Below are 24,134 nucleotides of genomic sequence, written 5' to 3' on the forward strand. Positions count from 1 at the left end.
TATGCAAAAATAAATTGTTAGATGTTTTGCTGTAAAATAAAAGCCATGAATAAATATAAATCTCTTATTCTCAGGTACATTGGGCACCAGAATGAGGCAAACAAAGTTAAGTCCAAAGTGGCAGTCTCCAAGGGGTCTGTATTCAACAGGAGCAAATGTTGAGACAAAGAGCAATGAACTTAGATATAGGAATTTGAAACTGGCATAATCTCTTCCATTGAAAACTCTCTTTACTTCTAACTTCCTGTCTCGACTTTCTGTCAGTGCTCCTTGAGCTTCATCCCTTCATCTGCCTTTGTGAGACAGACCAAATCATGTTAATCTAAAGCTGTCTTGTACCTTACATCCATTACCATATCGTTTAGTGTATTTGCAGTTTTTATCATTGTATTTTATTTAGGTTACATATACTTTGTTTTACCCAGGTGATCATAAATCCATATTCTCCAGAATCTCAACTACATTATGTTAATGTAGCATGTTTTTCAAATAATACCTGTTGATTGTTGCTTAAAAAACTAATAGAGATGATATAAGTAAGCACTCTTAAGGTGCCAGCCATTGCTCCAACTGCATTCATGCACTGTCTCGTTCTATTCAAGACTGAGAAAACAGTGGCACCCACCTTGTGGAGTGTTGTGATGACTAGGATGAGACAAAGAAGATGAGTCTCAAACATGTTCAACCTAGTTGCCTAAACAAGTAGAGCTGGAAATGTGGAGGGCCAGGACTTGAATTCAGTTTGGTTGAATACAGCTATCCACTATGTTATATCACCTCTAAAATTCTTCCATTCCTTGGAATAATCCCCACCCTGTGACAGTATATCACTGAATGTTCAGTTAGAAAACTTTTTATTGCATAATCAGTTCAGTTCAATTCAGTTGCTCAATCATGTCCGACTCTGTGACTCCATGAATCACAGCATGCCAGGCCTCCCTGTCCATCACCAACTCGCAGAGTTAACTCAAACTCATGTCCATCGAGTCGGTGATGCCATCCAGCCATCCCATCCTCTGTCGTCCCCTTCTCCTCCTGCCCCCAATCTCTCCCAGCATCAGAGTCTTTTCCGAGTCAACTCTTCGCATGAGGTGGCAGAAGTATTGGAGTTTCAGCTTCAGCATCAGTCCTTCCAATGAACAGCCAGGACCAATCTCCTTCAGAATGGACTGGTTGGATCTCCTTGCAGTCCAAAGGATTCTCAAGAGTCTTCTCCAACACCACAGTTCAAAAGCATCAATTCTTCAGTGCTCAGCCTTCTTCACAATCCAACTCTCACATCCATACATGACCACTGGAAAAACCATAGCCTTGACTAGGCGGACCTTTGTTGGCAAAGTAATGTCTCTGTTTTTTAATATGCTGTCTAGGTTGGTCATAACTTTCCTTCCAAGGAGTAAGCGTCTTTTAATGTCATGGCTGCAGTCACCATCTGCAGTGATTTTGGAGCTCCAAAAAATAAAGTTTGACACTGTTTCCACTGTTTCCCCATCTATTTCCCATGAAGTGATGGGACCAGATGCCACGATTTTCATTTACTGAATGTTGAATTTTAAGCCAACCTTTTCACTCTCCTCTTTCACTTTCATCAAGAGGCTCTTTAGCTCCTCTTCCCTTTCTGCCATAAGGGTGGTGTCATCTGAGGTTATTGATATTTCTCCCGGCAATCTTGATTCCAGCTTGTGCTTCTTCCAGCTCAGGATTTCTCATGATGTACTCTGCATAGAAGTTAAATAAGCAGGGTGACAATATACAGCCTTGACGTACTCCTTTTCCTGTTTGGAACCAGTCTGTTGTTCCATGTCCAATTCTAACTGTTGCTTCCTGACCCACATATAAGTTTCTCAAGAGGCAGGTCAGGTGGTCTGGTAGTCCCATCTCTTTCAGAATTCCCCACAGTTTATTGTGATCCACCAGTCACAGGCTTTGGCATAATCAATAAAGCAGAAATAGATATTTTTCTGGAACTCTCTTGCTTTTTCCATGATCCAGCAGACGTTGGCAATTTGATCTCTGGTTCCTCTGCCTTTTCTAAAACCAAGTTGAACATCTGGAATTTCACGGTTCACATATTGCTGAAGCCTGGCTTAGAGAATATTGAGCATTACTAGCGTGTGAAATGAGTGCAGTTGTGTGGTAGTTTGAGCATTCTTTGGCATTGCCTTTCTTTGGGATTGGAATGAAAACTGACCTTTTCCAATCGTGTGGCCACTGCTGAGTTTTCCAAATTTGCTGACATATTGAGTGCAGCACTTTCACAGCATCATCTTTCAGGATTTGAAATAGCTCCACTGGAATTCCATCACCTCCACTAGCTTTGTTCGTAGTGATGCTTTCTAAGGCCCGCTTTAATTCACATTCCAGGATGTCTGGCTCTAGGTGAGTGATTACACCATCATGATTTTCTGGGTCTCAAAGATCTTTTTTGTATAGTTCTTCTGTGTATTCTTGCCACCTCTTCTTAATATCTTCTGCTTCTGTTAAGTCCGTACCATTTCTCTTACCGATAAACTCCAGTTTCTAAATTAAGAAATACAAATAGGTGATATACACTCTACTATTTGGCCAGTGAATATAAGCTAGACACACTGAGCACAAACACATAGAGGTCTAAGAGAGAGAAGATAACCTGCTTTTGTAAAACATAGTCTCACTCATGCCTTAAAGCACCCATGATGGTGTCTCTCTCCGAGCCTTTTCAGTTGCCTCTGCTCTGAACCTAGAATGCTGTGGGGACTAATTGGATATCGCCTGCAGAGTGTAAAGTAATGATATAATGATGATGGGCCATCTCTGAGCTCTTCTGTGATTATGAGGTTGTTTGAATACAGCCAACTCTATGGTCCAAAAGCAGTAAATAACATGCAGCCAAATGGCTTTGACATTCAAGTTCCAGGCATTCTAATGCATGGGATAATTCAATGCTCTCTAATAGCTTGAACTAGAGACTGGCTTTCTTGATTGACTCTCTATTAATGGTGAATTGCTCAGTTAGTTAACAGGATAAGTGCTGGAGAATGGGACGTAAAATCATAATGGCATATGTTTGAAGAAAATGGCTTCTCTGTAGTAAAGATTTATAACCTTTTGCATTCATTTATTCAATAAATTTTTTTTTTCATCACTATCCCTGTACCAGTCATTTTAGGAGCTGCAAGTACTGACATAAACAATACAAATTCCCTGGTTAGTTAGACTCTAGTAAGAAAGACACAAAATTTATATATTTAGCTACCTTATGGCAACCCACTCCAGTGTTCTGGCCTGTGGAATCTCATGGATGGAGGAGCCTGGCAGGCTATACAGTCCATGTGGTCACAAAGAGTCAGACATGACTGAGCGACTTCAGCTACCTTATCATCTAACTTCAACTAGTGATAATTTCTGTAAAGAAGGAGTACAATAAGAGTACAGAGAGGAGAAAGAAGGTGATAGACGGCCAGGAAAGGACTCACTGAAACTGACATGAGCAGATAGCTGAAGTTACAAAGGAGCAAAGAATGAAAATCTGGGAGAGGAGCTCCAGGAAAACAAAGCATCAAACAGAAAGACACTGAAGTGGGGACAAAATTGATCTGTTTGAAGAATAGTAAACAGCCATGTTGGCTACTGTAAAAGGAGTGAGGAGGAAGTTCCAGATGAGGAGATTGGAGAGATAGGAAAGGGCAAACCAAACAGAACTTTGGTGGCCATCTTTAAATGTGAATGTGAAGCCATTTAGAAATTTTAACAGAGGAATGACATGGTCAGATTTACAGTTAGAAAGACCACATTCACTGCTATGCAAAAAATCTCTATAGGATGCAACAAAGATGGGAGAGAGACCAGTTAAGGGAGATGACAGGTTTGTTTTTTTTTTTTTTTTTAGAGTATTGCATAGGGAGGTAGAAAGTGAGAATATTCAGATTCAGGATAAATTCTTAAAGCTACAGCTGTCAGGATTGGGAGTTGAATAGACCATGGTATTTGAGAATAAGAGCAGAATCTTATATTCAAGGGTTAAAAAGAGACTTAAAATGCTAAAATACTAGAGACAGTTTTCACAAATTGTTCTTTCTTCTCAGCCACATTTCTGTAGTTTAATGGACTATTCCCAGTGGGAATTCCTCAGAAGAGAACAAAAAGCTCTTACTCTTTTAAAGCTCAAAAACTAGTGTGGTGAAAAAATCCTTGGGTCTAGTCGTCTAGTCCAAGTTCTGCTGTTAATTATTACTGGTGACCCAGAACAGGCTGCCCTAACTCTCTGCTCCTCAGTTTCCTTTTATTTGAAAAGAGTAAGTGAGAAGCAAGAATTAGAAAATATCTAAAAATACTTCTATCTACATCCTTTAAGCAAATGTTTAAGCTTAATAGGTTGCAAGTTTAATTTTAACATCAGTGAAAGTGAAAGTTGCTCTGTTGTGTCTGACTAGTTGTGACCCCATGGAACAGTCCATGGCGTTCTTCAAGCCAGAAAACTGGAGTGGGTTGCCATGCCCTTCTCCAGGGGATCTTCCCAACCCAAGGATTGAACCCAGGTCTCCCACATTGCAGGTGGATTCTTTACCAGCTGAGCCCCAGGGAAGCCCTTCACATCAATAAGCAGCCTAAAATCACATGTACAGTACTTTCTAAAACAGAAAATTATCATTGAAGATAGTCATATCACTAAAGTTAGAACAGATCCTAGAAGCTGATATGGTTTGGCAAATACAATCTGAAGAATGAAAAGCTATACCTATAAGAGTCCTGGAGAAGAAAATGGCAGCCCACTTCAGTATTATTACCTGAAGAATTCCATGGACATAGGAGCCTGGAGAGCTGCCAACCATAGGATCACAGAGTCAGACACGACTGAGCAACTAACACTACTAATAAAGAGCGGAGTCAGTGAGTCTTTGAATTCTTCTGATGAACATACCTTAATTTGGAATCTTTGCAGTTAAAATATTTCCCTAGAAGTTCATCCACTGTAAGTACTAAACCTACAGAACTACTATTCAATCTTCTTCCTCCGTGAAAAAGTGTTGTTGGGATAGAAACATCTCGACACTAAAAATAATTGTCAAATCATATAGTTTTCAGTTAGTATTATAATGGTCAGTGTCTTATATATTTGAAAATCCTTTACTTTTAAAATCAAGAATATGAAAATGAAAATAAGAACAAATATTACAGATGAAAGAATCTCTTAAAAATTGGAACACTTCAAATCTAAAATAGAGTAAACTTTTGTTAATGTTAACATTCTCTAATTCATCTTAGAGAATCCCTCAGAAAGCAGAGTCTGAGCCCAAGGCTTATATGTCACTAGTATTTTATTAAAAAATAAAATTAGAGAGACAGAGATGAGCAAAAAGGAGGGGGAGGCCAGCAGGAATGGAGACCAATTCAAGGTGCTTTATTGAGCTGGTACCATTGAAAACGACTATTTGGTCTTGTGGAACTATGTACAGATAAGTTGCATAAACTTCATCTTAGGTGATTTATCTGGGGGAAGACTTTATCCATCAGCGCTGGTACCCTATTGGTCAAAATTCATTGCATAAGTTATTAACTCCCTCACATTCCTGACCTGCACAAATAAGGGGACCAAGTGAGACCCATCCCTCCATGTCAGTAGGGAAATCCTGGGGGAGAAGGGAGAGACAGGGGCACAGGTGAGATGCCCTTGGGCTCAGCTGACCTTCAGGTGTAAAAACCTCCACAGCAGCAGCTGCAGGCAGTGAATGTCTGATACAGTACATAAAAGTTGTCTGATTCAGTATGTTCCCCCATTAACTGTCCAAATGCAAAGTAGAGGGAAGAATGTCTCATTAGCAAAACACACAAGAATGACTTAGAAGACTCAGCCATAGTAAAAGGAACAGGAGTTAACTATGTGATGCATCTACCAAACAAAATAAAACAAGACAAAAAAACACTTCCCTGTTGAGCAGCATTAATAAGAGCAGAGTGTCTAAAAATTGGTGGAAGCTGATACTATTCTAATCTGTTCTGTTCCTTTTCCACATAAAGCAGAATGTGATCAAAGAAGGTGTATATAATAACTAAGAAAACTATGAATTGTGCTTAGGAAAGAGTCATAGATAAAGGAATAGGAACACTATAGAAGAAATAACAGTGATACTTATTCTATAGCCTAATGCAGTGGCCACAGGACTCGAAAAGGTCAGTTTTCATTCCAATTCCAAAGAAAGGCAATGCCAAAGAATGCCCAAACTACCGCACAATTGCACTCATCTCACATGCTACTAAAATAATGCTGAAAATTCTCCAAGCCAGACTTCAGCAATACGTGAACCATGAACTTCCTGATGTTCAAGCTGCTTTTAGAAAAGGCAGAGGAACCAGAGATCAAATTGCCAACATCTGCTGGATCATTGAAAAGGCAAGAAAGTTCCAGAAAAACACCTATTTCTGCTTTATTGACTATGCCAAAGCCTTTGTGTGGATCACAATCAACTGTGGAAAATTCTGAAAGAGATGGGAATACCAGACCACCTAACCTGCCTCTTGAGAAATCTGTATGCAGGTCAGGAAGCAACAGTTAGAACTGGACATGGAACAACAGACTGGTTCAAAATAGGAAAAGGAGTACGTCAAGACTGTACATTGTCACCCTGCTTATTTAACTTATATGCAGAGTACATCATGAGAAATGCTGGACTGGAAGAAACACAAGCTGGAATCAAGATTGCTGGGAGAAATATCAATAACCTGAGATATGCAGATGACACCACCCTTATGGCAGAAATTGAAGAGGAGCTAAAAAGCCTTTTGATGAAAGTGAAAGAGGAGAGTGAAAAAGTTGGCTTAAAGCTCAACATTCAGAAAACGAAGATCATGGCATCCGGTCCCATCACTTCATGGGAAATAGATGGGGAAACAGTGGAAACAGTGTCAGACTTTATTTTTTGGGGCTCCAAAATCACTGCAGATGGTGATTGCAGCCATGAAATTAAAAGACGCTTACTCCTTGGAAGGAAAGTTATGACCAACCTAGATAGTATATTCAAAAGCAGAGACATTCTTTGCCGACTAAGGTCCGCCTAGTCAAGGCTATGGTTTTTCCAGGTCATGTATGGATGTGAGAGTTGGACTGTGAAGAAGGCTGAGCGCCGAAGAATTGATGCATTTGAACTGTGGTGTTGGAGAAGACTCTTGAGGGTTCCTTGGACTGCAAGGAGATCCAACCAGTCCATTCTGAAGGAGATCAACCCTGGGATTTCTTTGGAAGGGATGATGCTAAAGCTGAAGCTCCAGTACTTTGGACAATGCATGTGAAGAGTTGACTCATTGGAAAAGACTCTGATGCTGGGAGGGATTGGGGGCAGGAGAAGAAGGGGACGACCGAGGATGAGATGGCTGGATGGCATCACAGACTCGATGGATGTGAATCTGAGCAAACTCTGGGAGGTGGTGATGGACAGGGAGGCCTGGCGTGCTGTGATTCATGGGGTCGCAAAGAGTCGGACACGACTGAGTGACTGAACCGAACTGAACTGAATACTGGAAGCGATTATCTTCATTATCTCCTCCAAAGTTTGGCCTAAGGTCAAATAACAGGAAAGGAATACAGTCCCGCTCTTCAACAGAAAACTGGAGTAACGATTTACTGAGCATGGTCCGCCCACCCCATCAGAACAAGACCCAGTTTCTCCCTCAGTCCGTCTCTCTCATCAGGAAGCTTCCACAAGCCTCTTATCCTTCTCAATTAGAAGGAAGACAGACTGAAAACCACAATCACAGACAACTAACCAATCTGATCACAAGGACGACAGCCCTGTCTAACTCAATGAAACTCTGAGTCATGCCGTGTAGGCCCAGCCAACACAGATGCATCATGGTGCAGAGTTCTGACAAAACATGGTCCACTGGAGAAGGGAATGGCAAACCACTTCAGTATTCTTACCTTGAGAATCCCATGAACAGTATGAAAAGGCAGAAAGATAGAACTCTGAAAGATGAACTCCCCAGGTTGGTAGGTGCACAATATGCTACTGGAGATCAGTGGAGAACTAAATCGAGAAGAATGAAGAGGTGGAACCAAAGCAAAAACAATACTCAGTTGTGGATGTGACTGGTGATGGAAGTAAAGTCTGATGCTATAAAGAGCAATATTGAACGGGAAACTGAAATGGTAGGTCCATGAATCAAGGCAAATTGGAAGTGGTCAAACAGGAGATGGCAAGAGTGAACATCGATATTTTAGGAATCAGCAAACTAAAATAGACTGGAATGGGTGAACCTAACTCAGATGACCATTATACCTACTACTGTGGGCAACAATCCCTTAGAAGAAATGGAGTAGCCATCACAGTCAACAAAAGAGTCCAAAATACAGTATTTGGATGCAATCTTAAAAATGACAGAATGATCTCTGTTCAATACCAAGACAAACCATTCAGTATCACAGTAATCCAAGTCTATGCCGCAACAATTAATGCTGAAGAAGCTGAAGTTGAACAGTTCTATGAAGACCTACAAGACCTTCCAGAACTAACACACCCCAAAAATGTCCTTTTCTTCATAGGGGTCTGTAATGCAAAAGTAGGAAGTCAAGAAATACCTAGAGTAACAGACATATTTGGCCTTGGAATACAGAATTAAGCAGGTCAAAGGCTAACAGAGTTTTGCCAAGAGTGCACTGATCATAGCAAACACCCTCTTCCAACAACAGAAGAGAAGACTCTACACATGGACATCACCAGATAGTCAATACTGAAATCAGATTGATTATATTCTTTGCAGCCAAAGATGGACAAGCTCCATAGCTCAGATCATGAACCATTTATTGCCAATATCAGACTTAAATTGAAGAAAGTAGAGAAAACGAGTAGACCATTCAGGTATCACCTACATCAAATCCCTTATGACTATACAGTGGAAGTGACAAATAGACTCAAGGGATTAGATCTGATAGAGAGAGTGCCTGAAGAGCTATAGATGGAGGTCTGTGACATTTTACAGGAGACAGGAATCAAGACCATCCCCAAGAAAAAGAAATGAAAGAAGGCAAAATGGCTGTCTGAGGAGGCCTTACAAACAGCTATGAAAAGAGAAGCAAAAGGCAAAGAAGAAAGGGAAAGATATACCTATTTGAATGTAGAGTTCCAAAGAACAGCAAGGAGAGATAAAGCCTTCTTTGATGATCAATGCAAAGAATTAGAGGGAAACAATAGAATGGGAAAGACTAGAGATCTTGTCAAGAAAATTAGAGATACCAAAGGAACATTTCACGTAAAGATGAACACAATAAACAAAAGAAACAGTATGGACCTAACAGAATCAGAAGATATTAAGAAGAGGTGGCAAGAATACAGAGAAGAACTATACAAAACAGGTCTTTATGACCCAGATAATCACAATGGTGTGATCACTCACCTACAACCAGATCTCCTGGAATGAGAAGTCCAGTGGGCTTTAGGAATCACCACTACAAACAAAGCTAGTGGAGGTGATAGAATTCCAGTTGAATTATTTAAAATCTTAAAAGATGATGCTGTGAAAGTGCTGCACTCAACATGCCAGCAAATTTGGAAAACTCAGCAGTGGCCACAAAACTGGAAAAGTTCAGTTTTCATTGTAATCCCAAAGAAAGGCAATGCCAAAGAATGCTCAAACTACTGCACAATTGCACTCATCTCACATGCTAGGAAAGCAATGCTCAAAATTCTCCAAGCCAGGCTTTAACAGTAAATGAACTGTGAACTTGAGATGTTCAAGTCGGTATTAGCAAACGCAGAGGCACCAGAGATCAAATTGCCAACATCCGTTGGATAATTGAAAAAGCAAGAGAGTTCCAGGAAAAAACGTCTACTTTTTCTTTATTGACTATGCCAAAGCCTTTGACTGTGTGGATCACAACAAACTGTGGAAAATACTTCAAGAGATGGGAATACCAGGCCACCTGACCTGCCTCTTGAGAAATCTGTATGCAGGTCAGGAAGCAACAGTTAGAACTGGACATGGAACAACACACTGGTTCCAAATAGGAAAAGGAGTATGTCAAGGCTGTATATTGCCACCCTGCTTATTTAACTTATATACAGAGTACATCATGAGAAATGCTGGGCTGGATGAAGCACAAGCTGGATTCAAGATTGCCAGGAGAAATATCAATAACCTCAGATATGCAGAAGGCACCACCTTATGGCAGAAAGCGAAGAAGAACTTAAGAGCCTCTTTTTTTTTTATTAATTTTTTTATTTAATTTTAAAATCTTTAATTCTTACATGTGTTCCCAAACATGAACCCCCCTCCCACCTCCCTCCCCATAACATCTCTGTGGGTCATCCCCATGCACCAGCCCCAAGCATGCTGTATCCTGTGTCAGACATAGACTGGCGATTCAATTCTTACATGATAGTATACATGATAGAATGCCATTTTCCCAAATCATCCCACCTTCTCCCTCTCCCTCTGAGTCCAAAAGTCCATTATACACCGCTGTGTCTTTTTTCCTGTCTTGCATACAGGGTCGTCATTGCCATCTTTCTAAATTCCATATATATGTGTTAGTATACTGTATTGGTGTTTTTCTTTCTGGCTTACTTCACTCTGTGTAATCGGCTCCAGTTTCATCCATCTCATCAGAACTGATTCAAATGAATTCTTTTTAACAGCTGAGTAATACTCCATTGTGTACATGTACCAAAGCTTTCTTATCCATTCATCTGCTGATGGACATCTAGGTTGTTTCCATGTCCTGGCTATTATAAACAGTGCTGCAATGAACATTGGGGTACATGTGTCTCTTTCAGTTCTGGTTTCCTTGGTGTGTATGCCCAGCAGTGGGATTGCTGGGTCATAAGGTAGTTCTATTTGCAACTTTTTAAGGAATCTCCACACTGTTCTCCATAGTGGCTGTACTAGTTTGCATTCCCACCAACAGTGTAGGAGGGTTCCCTTTTCTCCACACCCTCTCCAGCATTTATTGCTTGCAGATTTTTGGATCGCAGCCATTCTGACTGGTGTGAAGTGGTACCTCATTGTGGTTTTGATTTGCATTTCTCTGATAATGAGTGATGTTGAGCATCTTCTCATGTGTTTGTTAGCCATCCGTATGTCTTCTTTGGAGAAATGTCTATTTAGTTCTTTGGCCCATTTTTTGATTGGGTCATTTATTTTTCTGGAGTTGAGCTGCATAAGTTGCTTGTATATTTTTGAGATTAGTTGTTTGTCAGTTGCTTCATTTGCTATTATTTTCTCCCATTCAGAAGGCTGTCTTTTCACCTTGCGTATAGTTTCCTTTTTTGTGCAGAAGCTTTTAATTTTAATTAGATCCCATTTGTTTATTTTTGCTTTTATTTCCAGAATTCTGGGAGGTGGATCATAGAGGATCCTGCTGTGATTTATGTCGGAGAGTGTTTTGCCTATGTTCTCCTCTAGGAGTTTTATAGTTTCTGGTCTTACATTTAGATCTTTAATCCATTTTGAGTTTATTTTTGTGTGCGGTGTTAGAAAGTGATCTAGTTTCATTCTTTTACAAGTGGTTGACCAGTTTTCCCAGCACCACTTGTTAAAGAGATTGTCTTTACTCCACTGTATATTCTTGCCTCTTTTGTCAAAGATAAGGTGTCCATATGTGTGTGGATTTATCTCTGGGCTTTCTATTTTGTTCCATTGATCTATATGTCTGTATTTTTGATGAATGTGAAAGAGGAGATTTAAAAAGTTGGCTTAAAACTCAGCATTCAGAAAACTAACATCATGGCATCTGGTCCCATTACTTCATGGCAAATAAATGTGGAAACATTGGAAACAGTGACAGATTTTATTTTCTTGGGCTCCAAAATCACTTCAGATGGTGACTGCAGCCATGAATTTAAAAGATATTTGCTCCTTGGAAGAAAAGTTGTGGCCAACCTAGACAGCATACTAAAAAGCAGAAACATTACTTTGCCAACAAAGGTCTGTCTAGTCAAATCTATGGTTTTTCCAGTAGTCACGTATGGATGTGTGAGTTGGACTATAAAGAAAGCTGAGAACAGAAGAATTGATGCTTTTGAACTGTGGTGTTGGAGAAGACTCTTGAGAGTCCCATGGACTGCAAAGAGATCCAACCAGTCCATCCTAAAGGAAATCAGTGCTGAATATTCATTGGAAGGACTGATGCTGAAGCTGAAATTCCAATATTTTGGCCACCTGATGCGAAGAACTGACTCGTTGGAAAAGACTCTGATGCTAGGAAAGATTGAGGTGGGAGGAGAAGGGAATGACAGAGGATGAGATGGTTGGATGGCATCACCGACTCAATGGACATGAGTTTGAGCAAACTCTTGGAGATAGTGAAGGACACAGAAGTCTGGCATGCTACAGTCCATGGTTTCCCAAAGAGTTGGATATGACTGAATGACTGAACAGAACTAAACACTGGAAACAACTATAATGGAAGATCATTGAGAATTTTTCTGTGAGGTACAGTCTGTAGAAATAAAAAGAATTGGTTAAGTCATTGGAGACACAAATTTTTAGTAGTAATGAAGTGAAGTGAAGTGAAGTGAATGTTGCTCAGTCATGTCTGATTCTTTGTGACCCCATGGACTATACAGTTCATGGAATTCTCCACTCCAGGATACTGGAGTGGAGCCTATCCCTTCTCCAGCAGATGTTTTCAACCCAGGGATTGATCTGGGGTTTCCTGCATTGGAGGCAGATTCTTTACCAACTGAGCTATCAGGGAAGTAGTAATAGCTGTTCCCATATTGAATGTTTGCCTTGGAATGAGGTAGAAAAGCACTATAAATGTTAGTGTACCTTAGGGGGGGTTGGAGAAACGAAGGAAGTTTTTCAGTCATGGGGTATATGTTTGGATATAAACTCTCACATTTCCAGTTGGGTGATAACTGACAATTTGCCTGACATCTCTGATCTCAGTTTCCTCAGAAGAATAATAGCAATACTCTCAGGCTTAATACAAAAAATTATAAGATAAAGGCTGGGAAAATGGGGAGAAGTTGCTTAAAGGGTACACAGTTCAGTTATAAGAGGAATAAGTTCTGAAGACCTAATGTACATGAGGGTGACTATATAAAATAATATCATTTGCATACTTGCAATTTACTAAAAAATTAGATTTCAAGTGTTCTCATAAAAAGTAACTATGTGAAGTGAATAAACAGAAGCATTTCACAATGTATAAGTATAGCAAATCATTCCTGTATACTTAATTACTGTATACTTAATTTTATTTAAAAAAATTTTTATTGTGACATAGTTGATTCACAATGTGTTAGTTGTGGTTGTACCGCTAAATAAGTCACTTATACATATATGTATATACATTCTTTTTTAGATTCTTTCCCATATAGGTCATTATTGAGTACTGAATAGAGTTCTCTGTGCTATACAGTAGGTCCTTATTTGTTCAGTCACTAAGTCATGTCCAACACTTTCTGACCCCCTTTTGCACACCAGGATTCCCTGTCATTCACTATCTCCTGGAGTTTGCTCAGACACATGTTCATTAAGTCGATGATGACATCCAACCATATCATCCTCTGTCACCTTCTTCTCCTCCTGCTCTCAATCTTTCCCAGCATCAGGGTCTTTTTCAATGAGTCAGTTCTTCACATCAGGTGACCAAAGTATTGGATCTTTAGCTTGAACATAAGTCCTTCCAATGAATATTCAGGACTGATTTCCTTTCGGATTGACTGTTTCTAGCTCCTTTCTGTCCAAGGGACTCTCAAGAATCTTCTCCAGCACCACAGTATGAAAGCATCACTTCTCTGACCCTCAGCCTTCATTATGGTCCAGCTCTCTCATCTGTACATGATTACTGGAAAAACCATAGCTTTGGCTATATGGACTTTTGTCAGTAAATTAATATCTCTGCTTTTTTAATGCGCTGTCTAGGTTTGCCCTAGCTTTTCTTCCAAGGAGCAAGCATCTTTTAGTTGTGTGGCTACGTCATGGTCCGCAGTGATTTTGGAGCCCAAGAAAATAAAACTTGCCATTGTTTCCACTTTTTCCTGATCTATTTGCCATAAAGTGATGGGACTGAATGCCATGATCTTCATTTTTTTCATGTTGAGTTTTAGGCCAGCCTTTTCACTTTCCTCTTTCATCTTCATCAAGAGTCTCTTTAGTTCCTCTTCTCTTTCTCCCAAGGGTGGCACGTCTGAGATTGGTGATATTTCCCCCAGCAATCTTGATTCCAGCCTGTGCTCAGTCCAGCCTGGCATTTCACAGATGCACTCCGCTGCATTTAAGTGAAATAAAAAGGGTAACACTATTTTGCCTTGACATACTCCTTTCACTGCAGATGGCAATTGCAGCAATGAAATTAAAAGACTCTTACTCCTTGGAAGGAAAGTTATGAACAACCTAAACAGCATACTAAAAAGCAGAGACATTACTTTGCCAACAAAGGTCCATCTAGTCAAGTCTATGATTTTTCCAGTGGCCATGTATGGATGTGAGAGTTGGACTATAAAGAAAGCTGAGCACCAAAGAATTTATGCTTTTGAACTGTGGTGTTAGAGAAGACTCTTGAGAGTCCTTTGGACTGTAAGGAAATCCAACCAGTCCATCCTAAGGGAGATCAGTCCTGGGTGTTCATTGGAAGGATTGATGTTGAAGCTGAAACTCTAATAGTTTGGCCACCTGATGCAAAGAGCTGGCTCATTGGAAAAGAGCCTGATGCTGGGAAAGATTGAGGGCAGGAGGAGAAGGGGACGACAGAGGATGATATAGTTGGATGGCATCATCGACTCAAAGACATGGGTTCGGGTGGACTCCAGGAGTTGGTGATAGATGGGGAGGCCTGGCGTGCTGCGGTTCATGGGGTTGCAAAGAGTCGGACACAACTGAATGACTGAAGTGAACTGAACTGAACTCCTTTCAAAATTTGAAACCAGTCTGTTGTTCCATGTTTGGTTCTAACTATTGGTTCTTGACCTGCATACAAGTTTCTCAGGACACAGGTAATGTAGTCTGGTATTGCCATCCCTTTAAAAATTTTCCAGTTTGTTGTGATCCATACAGTCAAAGGCTTTAGTGTAGTCAATGAAGCAGAAGTAGATGTTTTTCTGAAATTCCCTTGCTTTGTCTATGATCCAATGGATATGGCAATTTGATCTCTGATTCCTCTGCCTTTTCTAAATCCAGCTTGTACATCTAGAAATTCTCTGTTCTCATACTGCTGAAGCCTAGCTTGAAGGATTTTGAGCATTACCTTTCTAGCATGTGAAGTGAGCATAATTGTATGGTAGTTTGAACTTTCTTTGTCATTGCCTTTTTTTGGGATTGAAATGAAAACTTACTTTTTCCAGTCAGGTTGCCACTGCTGAGTTTTCCAAATTTGCTGCATATTGAGTAGAGCACTTTAACAGCATCATTTTTTAAGATTTGAAATAGCTCAGCTGGAATCCCATTCCATCCACTAGTTTTGTTCATAGTAATGCTTCCTAAGGCCTGCTTGTCATCACACTCCAGAATGTCTGGCCCTGGATGAGTGACCACACCACTGTGGTTATCCTGGTCATTACGACCTTTTTTTGCACAGTTCTGTGTATTCTTACCACCTCCTCTTAATCTCTTCTGCTTCTGTTAAGTTCTTGCTGTTTCTGTCGTTTATTGTGCCTATCTTTGCATGAAATGTTCCCTTGGTATCTCCAATTTTCTTGAAGAGCAAATATCTACCTTTTAGGAATCAGTGAATTAAAATGAATGGGAATGGGCAAATTTAATACAGATGACCATTATATCTACTACTCTGGCCAAGAATCCCTTAAAAGAAATGGGTAGCTCTCATAGTCAAAAAAGAGTCCAAAATGCAGTACATGGGTGCAGTCTCAAAAACGACAGCATGATCTCCATTTGTTTCTAAGGCAAACCATTCAATATCACAGTAATCCAAGTCTATGCCCCAAGCACTAATGATGAAGAACGTGCCGTTGAACGGTTCTATGAAGACCTGCAATCCTTCTAGCACTAACACCAAAAAAAGATGTCCTTTTCATCATTGGAGATTGGAATGCAAAACTAGGAAGTCAAGAGATACCTGGGAGAGTAACAGGTAAGTTTGGCCTTGGGAGTACGAAATGAAGCAGGGCAAAGGCTAGCAGAATTTTGATGAGAGAATGCACTGGTCATAGCAAACACCTTCTTCCAACAACACAAGAGATGACTCTACACACGGACATCACCAGATGGTCAGTACTGAAATCAGATTGATTATATTTTTTGCAGCCAAATTTGGAGACGCTGTATACAGTCAACAAACACGACTTGGAGCTGACTGTGGCTCAGATCATGAGCTTCTTATTGCAAAATTCAGACTTAAATTGAAGAAAGTAGGGAAAACTACTCTACCACTCATGTATGACCTAACTCAAATCTCTTACAATTACACAGTGGAGGTGACAAATAGATTCAAGAGATTACATCTGGTAGATAGAATGTCTAAAGAACTATGGACAGAGGTTTGTAACTTTGTACAGGAGACAGTGACCAAAACAATCCCAAAGAAAAAGATATGCAAGAAGGCAAAATGGTTGTCTGAGGAGGCCTTACGAATAGCTGAGAAAAGAAGAGAAGTAAAAGGCAAAGGAGAAAGGGAAAGATATGTCTAACTGAATGCAGGGTTCTAGAGAATTGCAAGGAGAGATAAGAAAGCCGTCTTAAGTAAGCAATGCGAATAAATACAGGTCCTTAATAGTTATCTATTTTATATATAGTAGTGCTGGACTTTCCAGATGGCCCAGTGGTAAAAATCCACATGCTATGCAGGAGACGCAAGAGATATGGGTTTGATCCTTGGATCAGGAAGATCCCCTTGGGTAGGAAATGGCGACACACTCAAGAATTCTTACCTGGAAAATTCCATGGATAGAGGAGCCTGGCAGGCTATAGCCCATGGTGTCAAAAAGAGTCAGACACTGCTAAGCAGGCACATCACACATGTAGGTGGTATGTCAATCTCAAGCTCCAAATTTATCCCTCCCTTTTTCCCCCCAGTTATATACTTTAAATATATTATGACTTTTTTTGTCAATTATACTTCAACAAACCTAGAAAGAATACAAGGAAGTTGCTCAGTAAAGTAAAAAAAAAAAAATTACACTATATAATATATGGCTGCATATGAATCTCTAGGAGTATTAAACATGATATACTAGTATCAATATTTACTTTCATTGTTGAGAGCCGGGAAACATATGAAAAGAAAAGAATGGAAGGAGAGTTTCTAAGGTTAGAAGGGTGAATTTTAGAATCCCATACATGGCTGACACTCCCAGATCCATAAGCAGCATGCACTTGATGAAGAAAAGTTTGTGTTATCCAGAACCAATACTCAATTAATGGCAAGAAATGCAACATTTTTAAATGGGGCTCATTTGAATGGGAAGAAAGAAGCCCAAATTGTAATGAGCCTCCAAGGCATTTTATAAAATTCTCATTAGAAAATAACACAGCCAACAGACTGTACGGGTACCAAATCTAAGAACAAATAACATGAATGAGATGCTAAATACTTTTTTGTTGTTGTTGCTTAAAAGCATAAATTCAATTGGTCATATTCCAAATTAAATGTAAGACTAACAAAATATTACCATAGTAGAAAACACTATTAGAAATTAAGCAAATGAATAAGCATCGCCCCTCTGGTGAATATTTGTAGCAATTATTGAAAATTTTTGCAAGCATGTGGTATTTTAACAAACCTTAGCATTATACAATGTGCAATTGCAAATGAGCAAGCTCTGAGAATTGGATGGTGCTCTGGCCTTGCTCCTAATGAGAGGCAAATAAATAATGAACAACATCAATTTGGCACACAGATGGTGTAAGGAATGAACACCACAAACAGCCAGCTCTTCTAGGTTGGGACAGGTGACTCCATGTGTAGCAAGTTTCTGGATACTAATGAGAGATTAGGCTGTCTAACAACTTCATGAGGGGTAGACACTTTAGAGGAGACATCACTGGCCTGTTTGAGAAAAATCAGTATTTGTTTAACATCATTAAAATCAGCTTGGAACCAAAAAAGTTTTCGAATGCACTGAAACTTGTTTGATATCATCTAAAAACTAACTCTTATATTTATCCAAAACCATTCATCATCTTATCCAGCCAGCCAGCCAGCCATTCATTGGGCATTTAAAGCAGGGATCCCCAGCCTCCAGGATCTAATGTCTAACCATCTGAGATGGAGCTGATGTAATAATGATAGAAATAAAGTGCACAGTAAATGTATCATGCTTGAATTATCCCAAAATCATTCCCCCACCCCAGTCCATGGAAAATTTGTCTTCCATGAAACTGGTCCTTAGTGCCAAAAAGGTTGGGTCTTTGGAGCTTTTCTGCCTGGTTTCTGAATCCTGAGCCTCAGCTTAATAACAATATAACCTTGGATACATTATTTCACCTTCCTACACTTCCTTAGTTTCCTCATGTATAAAATGGATCCCTCATAGATTCCCCATCATGAATTAGAGTTAAAATGTAAAATTCCTGGCACTGGGTCAGGAACATAGTAAGTGCCTGGTTTTTGTTAGAAGTTTTTATTTCATTCAAATTTGAATCACATGCCTGCTGCTGCTGCTGCTACGTCGCTTCAGTCATGTCCGACTCTGTGCAGCCCCATAGGTGGCAGCCCACCAGGCTCGCCCATTCCTGGGATTCTCCAGGCAAGAACACTGGAGTGAGTTGCCATTTCCTTCTCCAATGCATGAAAGTGAAAAGTGAAAGTGAAGTCGCTCAGTCATGTCTGACTCTTAGTGACCCCATGGACTACAGCCTACCAGACTCCTCCATCCATGAGATTTTCTAGGCAAGAGTACTGAAGCGGCTTGCCATTGCCTTCTCCGGCATGCCTGCTAGCCACTTGTATTTAAAAACTGTACCCGATAATCTTTCATCTGTTATGCTCTCTTCCTTAGTTATCCTCCATATTAAACAAGAGGAAATCACCCATGTATTGAATAGTGCTCATCTCCAGAAAGCAGGATGATTCTACAAGGCAGGATGGTTCTACAAAACGCAGCCCACAGTTTGAATCAGATTTTATTGTCTTTACTCAGAAAAGCCTTTACACTACTTCCCTTACCTCTATGACATATACATACTATAGCTGTCTCTCTTCTCTGAGATGTACTGTCTCAAGCGAACTAAACCTAGTATCATACTAATTTAATTAATAAAAATAAAATATTATTAGTTTGAAGTAATTAGGGAGATAATTAAGAATGTTGAAAGTTGAAATTACAGGTGGGTTTTAGGGGAAATCAAATTGTTTTTAACCCAGTTAGGTAGTGTTAGTGTTACTTGCTTAGTCGTGTCTGACTCTTTGTGACCCTCATGTACTGTAGCCCACCAGGCTCCTCTGTCCATGAAATTCTCCAGGCAAGAATACTGGAATGGGTTGCCATTTCCTCCTCCAGGGGATCTTCCCGACCCAGGGATCAAACCCAGGTCTCCTGCATTGCGGGCAGTTTCCTTACCATCTGAGTCACCAGTCTGTTTTAACTCAGTACCTTAGGCAAATGCAACATTATGTTACTATGGGAAGATTCTTGAATGCAGCTTCTTTAAACAGATTAATATTGACTTTTAAAAAGCATATCAAGTCTATGTAAATGAATATTGATAAAATATTTGAAAAATATTTGTATTGTCCCCAAAACCTTACACAGATTGAGAATAGGGCACAGAAAAAAAAACCTCTGTTAGAGTTTTGGAAAAAGTATAGAAAATGACTCAATATAGCTGAGACATCTCTTGTTGTTATTCTACCAAAATACAAAATGAAGATTCATAAGAAGAGAAAATGTGGGAAATGGACCATAAATAAAAAATGAAAAAGGTCATTTATCAAGTTCCAATCAAAGGTTTTATGCTGAGATATACACATTTGAATGTACAACTTAGGTTTAGCAAGACAAGCCCCCCCAGTAAGGAGGAGGAGAGGAGGAAAGGAGAGAGAAAGACACAGGGAAACAAAGAAAGTGAAGAGCAGAGGAAAGGAGGGAGGGTAACAACAACCTTTCAATGATTCAGCATCAAAACCTAAGAATCTTGGAGCTAGGCCTGGATGGGACAGAGAGATAAGTAATGTTCACTTTTTCAGCATATATATATAACATATATAGTTTTTATTATATTCTTAGTACTGTTGTAACACGAGAAATAAAACCCTAAATGACACAGGCAATTGCACTTTATTTGACATAGAGTTACACTTTGAGGTGGACAGCTAATGCACAAATATTTAATAATTTAGTTTCAAGCAACTAAAAAACTAAGATCATGGCATCTGGTCCCATCACTTTATGGCAAATTGATAGGGAAATGTGGAAACAATGACAGATTTTATTTTCTTGAGCTCCAAAATCACTGCAGATGGTGACTACAGCCACAAAATTAATAGATGTTCGCTCCTTGGAAGAAAAGCTATGACTAATCTAGACAGTGTATTAAAAAGCAGAAACATCAGTTTGCCAACAAAGATCTGTATAGTCAAAGTTATGGTTTTACCATTAGTCATGTACAGATGTGAAAGCTAGACCATTAAGAAAGCTGAGCACTGAAGAATAGATGCTTTCAAGTTACAGTGCTGGAGAAGACTCCTGACAGTCCCTTGGACAGCAAGGACATCAAACCAGTCAATCCATAAGGAAATCAACCGTGAATATTCCTAGGAAGGAGTGATGCTGACGTTGAAACTCCAATACTTTGGCCACCTGATGTGAAGAACTGACTCACTGGGAAAGAACCTGTTGCTGAGAAAGACTGAAGGCAGGGGGATAAGTGGGCAATAGAGGATGAGGTGGTTACATGGCATCACCGACTCAATGGGCATGAGTTTGAGCAAACTCTAGGAGATAGCAAAGGACACAGAAGTCTGGCATGCTGCAGTCCATGAGATCGCAGAGTCAAACACAACTTAGTGACTGAAGAACAACAATGAATGTGATGTAAAGAATGAAACAGGGTGGTATGTCATATGGGACTGGGGTGGCCTCAGAAATGCTGTCAGAGGTCTGACTTTTGAACTGGGGCTAAGTCACAGTTCAGTTCAGTTCAATTCAGTCGCTCAGTCGTGTCTGACTCTTTGAAATCCCATGAATTGCAGCATGCCAGGCCTCCCCGTCCATCACCAACTCCTGGAGTTTACCCAAACTCATGTCCATCAAGTTGGTGATGCCATCCAGCCATCTCATACTCTGTCACCCCCTTCTCCTCCTGCCCCCAATCCCTCCCAGCATCAGGGTCTTTTCCAATGAGTCAACTCTTCACATGAGGTGGCCAAAGGACTGGAGTCTCAGCTTTAGCGTCAGTCCTTCCAATGAACACCCAGGGCTGGGTCACAGTTCAGTTCAGTTTAGTTCAGTCGCTAAGTCGTGTCTGACTCTTTGCGATCCCATGAATCGCAGCACGCCAGGCCTCCCTGTCCATCACCAACTCCCGGAGTTCGCTCAGACTCACGTCCATCGAGTCTGTGATGCCATCCAGCCATCTCATCCTGGGTCGTCCCCTTCTCCTCCTGCCCCCAATCTCTCCCAGCATCAGAGTCTTTTCCAATGAGTCAACTCTTCACATGAGGTGGCCAAAGTATTGGAGTTTCAGCTTTTTAGCATCATTCCCTACAAAGAAATCCCAGGGCTGATCTCCTTCAGAATGGACTGGTTGGATCTCCTTGCAGTCCAAGGGACTCTCAAGAGTCTTCTCCAACACCACAGTTCAAATGCATCAATTCTTTGGCGCTCAGCCTTCTTCACAGTCCAACTCTCACATCCATACATGACCACAGGAAAAACCATAGCCTTGACTAGATGGAACTCAGCAGGGAAAGTAATATCTCTGCTTTTGAATATGCTATCTAGGTTGGTCGTAACTTTTCTTCCAAGGAGTAAGCATCTTTTAATTTCATGGCTGCAGTCACCATCTGTAGTGATTTTGGAGCCCCCCCCCCAAATAAAATCTGACACTGTTTCCCCATCTATTTCCCATGAAATGATGGGACTGGATGACATGATCTTCGTTTTCTGAATGTTGAGCTTTAACCCAACTTTTTCACTCTCCACTTTCACTTTCATCAAGAGGCTTTTGAGTTCCTCTTCACTTTCTGCCATAAGGGTGGTGTCATCTGCATATCTCAGGTTATTGATATTTCTCCTGGCAATCTTGATTCCAGCTTGTGTTTCTTCCAGTCCAGCATTTCTCTTGATGCACTCTGCATATAAGTTAAATAAGCAGGGTGACAATATACAGCCTTGACGTACTCCTTTTCCTATTTGGAAACAGGCTGTTGTTCCATGTCCAGTTCTAACTGTTGCTTCCTGACCTGCATACAGATTTCTCAAGAGGCAGGTCAGGCGTTCGGGCATTCCCATCTCTTTCAGAATTTCCCACAGTTGATTGTGATCCACACAGTCAAAGGCTTTGGCATAGTCAATAAAGCAGAAATAGATGTTTTTCTGGAACTCTCTTGCTTTTTCATGATCCAGCGGATGTTGGCAATTTGATCTCTGGTTCCTCTGCCTTTTCTAAAACCAGCTTGAACATCAGGAATTTCACGGTTCATGTATTGTTGAAGCCTGTCTTGGAGAATTTTGAGCATTATTTTACTAGCATGTGAGATGAGTGCAATTGTGCGGTAGTTTGAGCATTCTTTTGCATTGCCTTTCTTTGGGATTGGAATGAAAACTGACCTTTTCCAGTTGTGTGGCCACTGCTGAGTTTTCCAAATTTGCTGGCATATTGTGTGCAGCACTTTCACAGCATCATCTTTCAGGATTTGAAACAGCTCCACTGGAATTCCATCATCTCCACTAGGTTTGTTCGTAGTGATGCTTTCTAAAGCCCACTTGACTCCACATTCCATAGCTTTGTTCGTAGTGATGCTTTCTAAGGCCCACTTGACTTCACATTCCAGGATGTCTGGCTCTAGGTGAGTGATCACACCATGGTGATTATCTGGGTCATGAAGATCTTTTCTGTACAGTTCTTCTGTGTATTCTTGCCACCTCTTCTTAATATCTTCTGCTTCTGTTAGTTCCATACCATTTCTGTCCTTTATCGAGCCCATCTTTGCATTAAATGTTCCCTTGGTATCTCTAATTTTCTTGAAGAGATCTCTAGTCTTTCCCATTCTGTTCTTTTCCTCTATTTCTTTGCATTGGTCACTGAAGAAGGCTTTCTTATCTCTTCTTGCTATTCTTTGAGACTCTGCATTCAGATGCTTATATCTTTCCTTTCTCCTTTTTTTTTTTTTTCACCTCTCTTCTTTTCACAGCTGTTAGGTCACAAGCCGGGTTAAATCTGGAGATGGCAGGAAGGGGAGGCTGGAGGAACCAAGGCAGGAACAGATAAGTGGAAGGAAACTGAGTGAGATAATGTGGGGAGGCAGGCAGGAATCAGGTCATTAGAGCTTTATGAGAGGTTGAATTTTATTTAAGTGAGATAAGAAATAATTGGAGGTCTTTACGTCTCCCATTTTCTCATTTACCTTAGTTTCAATTGTTCATGTAACATTTGTTTTTTAATGATCATATATTAGGCCAAACATCAGCCCTATTAGGTTCCAAATAACACAAATTGTACAGGCCACATTCTCTTCTCATAATGATGTAAAAATAGCAAATAATAATAATAATAAACTATTACCTGGAAAGTTAAAAAAAAAAATTACACTTCTATTATGAAACCATTAGATCATGAGGATGTCAAACTATAATTTTAGGCTGTTTAGAAAATAATGAAAATTAAAATATATTTTCATTTCTAGTATCTTGACTTGGTACCTTGAACATCTTTCCTATTAAAAACAACCAAAACTCCTATATAAAATTTGTGGTAGAAAGTGTCTCCTTTCTTTAATTACACAGCTAAATTACACTTCCCAAGCACTCTTGCATCCAGGTGAAATGCTATGTGGTTCTTGCCTATGGAATGTGGAAGTGATATATCACACCCAGTCCAAAGCAGTCGGTGCACCCTCTCCAAATTCTCCTCCCAACCACCCCCTCCAAACGCACGTCTATTATCTGAAGTAAATCAGGGTGTCCATGAAGACACATGTTGAAATGGAAGAGCCATAGCCAAGAAGGACCCTGGATTACTGAACTGTTGATCTACGTTAGGCCAATATAAGTGAGACATAAAACCCTGTTGTATTCAACTATGTATGAAGAGTTGGGGGG

This window comes from Capricornis sumatraensis, chromosome 23 (genome assembly GCF_032405125.1).
Source record: "Capricornis sumatraensis isolate serow.1 chromosome 23, serow.2, whole genome shotgun sequence".
In the NCBI taxonomy this organism is placed as follows: domain Eukaryota; kingdom Metazoa; phylum Chordata; class Mammalia; order Artiodactyla; family Bovidae; genus Capricornis; species Capricornis sumatraensis.